Below are 4,462 nucleotides of genomic sequence, written 5' to 3' on the forward strand. Positions count from 1 at the left end.
TTTTTACCTCTTGGGTCAAAACTCATTTGCCAAGGGAAGTTGGATTCCCTAAGTCATTTAATTTGTAATATTTTGTCATAGTCCATTTATGTAAATTGTTAAAAATTAGATAAGTGTCATTTGTTTTCTATTCAAAAGGGATATATTAGCTAAATCATAGATTTGTCAGGCATTTTAGAAATAGACTGAATTTGTTGGATTTATACGAGAACTCTATGGAAAAGAGTTTTCATATGGAATGGAGTGATCAGATTAGAGGAGAGAAAGTTTTTGGAGAGGTGTGCGAGTTTTGAAGGAAATTGTGCACCCCAACGGAAATTCTATTATATTTCCCTGTGTGTATATATAGCTATATATATATATATAAAAAATCAACCATCACGCAATTGGAGTTAGCTTAAACATGGGTGATCAAGCCTTTGGGCGTCGACCCAATAATCATCAAGCGGTCATGTCAACTCACAGACCTTTTTCCATTTATGTTTCCCATCTACAGAACATCAGTCATTGGGGGTTAGTAAAAGTTAGAGACCACCTTTGTCGGTCTGATCTGATAAGCATCGGATGATTCCATTAGTTAACAAGCTCGATAGATAGAAGTTTTCACGTCAGTTGCAATCGACTCTATTGTAAGCATTGATGAGCAACAAGGTGGTCTCGTTAGTTAACAGACCCGCGAGATAGAACTTTTCACATCTGTCGTATGTGTACCACCATCGACTGATTTTGGAAGCCTTAAAAGTTGAGTGTGTCGACGAGCATTGGGTGGTCTCACCAACAAACGGACCTGACAAATGGAACCATTTCATAACAATTGAAGGTTCTCTCTATTGCCATCATTTCCAGCTTGTTCTCCACCTCAAGTTTAAACAAGGAAAGCACTGAAAATAGTGGGGAATCCGACGGGCCTAACGCTTCTTGGTTTGGCCCTTCGTCACAATGTTGGTCTTATGGATCGTTACGGTTAGCACCAGAAGCCAGCAAATTTGGGGGCTAGTGAGACTAGCGACAACAAATTACATGCCATTATGCTTTGAGGAAAAGAGTAGTGATTAGAGTGGCTACATATAATGAAGCATGCCACCAAAAGTTTCCTTAGGGCCTTTATTATAATCCTTTGATTAAGCCAATTCTTTAAACCGCTAGTAATCGCTCACCACTTCTACCAATAGTTCCTCCCATTGGCCACTTTTTGAGTCCATTATCCAAGATGCTACAATAGAAACCTCCAAATGAATATAACATCCTTGATTCCATGTACAATGTAACCTATTTTCATTTACTAATCATTTGCTACACTGCTTCACAATTGAACTTTCCAACTCAACATCAATACCACATGGAGGGTATTAATTAGAATATTCGATGGTGTAATTTTACCTGATCCACCCCTACAAAAGTACCTCGTAGCTATTTTTCTAGTGGGCCAAGATTTGATGACACGTGAAAATAACTTGTTTTGCACACCAATTTCTCCCATTACATATAGATGTGGATTTCCCTCTCGATCAGTTATGCTACAAGTACACTCTAAAAACTCACCAAAATCATGTTGCATTGGATATACACTAAAAAAACTCAACTTGGATAAGTGAATACTTTGTAACCACTTAAAGACTAAGCACTAGGACATTCACTTCAAATAACCAAATTTATTATTTTTTCAGAAGACATTTTTAATGAACTATGTTATTTAATTATTAAATGTTTTGATTTTTTTCAAAGAAATCTCATGATAATTTTTTTGAGAAATCATTATTTTTTGTTATTACGCTGTAAGGCATTCCCCTTTGAAATCAACTCCCCTCTAAAGGTACGTGTACATTCATGGGCCCTTGATTTAGGTGTTAGACGATAAAAATAGTTTCGACCATCCGATTAATTCAACCGGTATTAAATTAGTTACAATTATAAGCCTCACGAACTCGCTACGTAGCAGGTCGACCGCCCTTGCTCGACACTACTTCCAGGTACTCTGGCTCGACCACCCTCGCTCGACACTACTTGCTCGACACTACTACTTCCAGGTGCTTTGGCTCGACCGCCCTTGCTCGGCAAGAGGAATGAATCTTTTTGAAGGAAAAACCTTAATCTCCCAGGTTCTTTCTCCATATAAAGATGTCACAGGCTTCGGTGTCCGCATCAAGTTTCAACTATTCACAATCTCCATTTCAATGAGAAGTGTGGTTGTATAACTCACAAATTCTGTGATGTCATCAACTTCATCTCTCGAATCACTGCGAGATTGGAGTTAAATAACATCACAAAATGCAAGTCGTCATCTTTTTTCATTTGTTTACCGGTATTTCGTTTCAATGGCTACTTCAACACTGCAGTATATGTTTATGGTTTGCTTTCTCAAGAAAAGGTATGATCTGAATTTTCATTTTCATTCATTGTCTTATTTGGGAATTTGTTGTAGCAATGGCTTGTCTTATGAGTTTTTTTTTTTTTTTTTTTCAGTGTGATTGAGAGGTAGTTGTTGAGGTCTTTTCTATTTCTATGTTCTTACTAATAGTTTCCAGTAAATTAACATCTGAGAATCGATAAGTTTGGAATCTCTACTTGTATAGTGTTTTTGTGGGCAGTATTAAGTAAAATCCAAACATGTTTTGATATTATGCATTTTTAACGACACCCATTTCCGGTGCAGTTCTATCACTGTATTTACCATGAAAGAGGCCTTTGGCGATGTTTCTCGTTGTATTTTCTAGAAATTTGAAGTTATTTTAATCATATCTATAAGTTTAATGGCCCTTTTTCAGGGTGTAAATTGCCTCTTATGGATAATGGCTAATTCTTTCAGTATCATTATTCAATATTCGTTCTACTCTATTTAGGGCATGAAGCTTTGTTCATACACTTTAAGTCTTGAACAAACATATATTATAGTCATGCAAATAGCTCTGAATAAGAATATGATGTGGACAACTATCACCGCAAATATCATTGTAAAACATGAAAGAGGTTGTGCCCCTTATAGGTCTCGTTAAACAGTATACAACCCCTTATTAAGTTGTGATTATCACACTATGTAATGCCCTTTATTCTATAATTTTTTGTCTTGGGACTCCTATAAATTTTTATTTGCTATTGTTCTTGTAGTATAAATCCTTTTAGCTTATTAAAAGCACAACTTGGGCATTGGAGCTTGGCACTGAGTTTTAACTATCCAACCCAGTTCTGATACAGAGAGAGAGTAAGCTCTAAGGTGGATTCGGGCATGGAGATCATTTCGGGAAGAAGCCTTGTTGATTATGGCAGACCTGCTGGGGAGGTTAGAATATACAGTTCCCTTCAATCCATTGCTAAATTTCTTCAGTACTTTCATGTAACAGAGGCATATCTTTAAGGTCTTCAATCCCTCGGTGAATTTCTTCATTAATTTCATTTAAATTAACAGAGGCATAACTTTAAGGTCTAAAATAGGAATGAATCTTTTTGAAGGAAAAGCCCTAATCTCCCAGGTTCTTTCTCCAAATAAATATGCCACAGGCTTTAGTGCCCGCATCGAGTTTCAGCTATCCACAATCTCCATTTCAATGAGAAGTATGGCTGTATAACTCACAAATTTTGTGATGTCATCAACTTCGTCTCTCAGATCCCCACGAGATTGGAGTTAAATAACATCACAAAATGCAAGTCTTCATCATTTTTCATTTGTTTATTGATATTTCATTTCATTGGCTACTTCAACACTGCTATATATGTTTAGGGTTTGCTTTCTCAAGAAAAGTATGATCTGAATTTTCATTTTCATTCATTGTCTTATTTGGGAATTTGTTGTAGCACTGGCTTGTCTTCTGAGGATTTTCAGTGTGATTGACAGGTTGTTGTTGAGTGTTTTTCTATTTCTATGTTTTTGCTAAAAGTTTTCAGTAAATTAACTTCTTAGAATCAAGAAGTTTGGAAACTCTGCTTGTATAACGTTTTTGTGGACAGTATTAAGTAAAATCCAAACTTGTTTTGATATTATGCATTTTTAACGACACCCATTTCCATTGCAGTTTTATAACTGTATTTAGCATGAAAGAGGCCTTTGGCGATATTTCTCGTTGTATTTTCTAGCAATTTGAAGTTATTTTAATAAGATCTATAAGTTTAATGGCCTTTTTGAGGGTGTCAATTGTCTCTTATGGATAATGGCTAATTCTTTCAGTATCATTATTCGATGTTCGTTCTACTCTGTTTAGGGCATGAAGCTTTGTTTATGCACTTTAAGTCTTGAACAAACAAATATTATAGTCATGCAAATAGCTCTGAATAAGAATATGATGTGCACAATTATCACCGCAAATATCATTGTAAAACATGAAAGAGGTTTTTTTCCCCTTACAGATCTCGTTAAACATTATACAACCCTTTATTAAGCTGCAATTATCACACTATGTAATGCCATTTATTCTACAGTTTTATGTCTTAGGAATCCTGTAATTTTTTGTTTTCTATTGTTCTTGTAGTA

At 35.6% G+C, this 4,462-nt stretch overlaps 2 non-coding genes across 2 annotated transcripts; both read left to right on the top strand.

The window, feature by feature from the left end:
• The first annotated feature begins 2,166 nt into the window (after window positions 1–2,166).
• LOC149192201 (small nucleolar RNA snoR97) lies at window positions 2,167–2,272 on the top strand. The gene has a single exon (XR_016255298.1). It is a non-coding gene; the product is annotated as a small nucleolar RNA snoR97 (small nucleolar RNA).
• Window positions 2,273–3,534: 1,262 nt separating this feature from the next.
• LOC149192202 (small nucleolar RNA snoR97) lies at window positions 3,535–3,640 on the top strand. The gene has a single exon (XR_016255409.1). It is a non-coding gene; the product is annotated as a small nucleolar RNA snoR97 (small nucleolar RNA).
• The last annotated feature ends 822 nt before the right edge of the window (window positions 3,641–4,462 follow it).

Source organism: Pinus tabuliformis, chromosome 2_2 (genome assembly GCF_031772625.1).
Source record: "Pinus tabuliformis cultivar Carrire ecotype Pingquan chromosome 2_2, CPIR1, whole genome shotgun sequence".
NCBI classification, from domain to species: Eukaryota; Viridiplantae; Streptophyta; class Pinopsida; order Pinales; family Pinaceae; genus Pinus; species Pinus tabuliformis.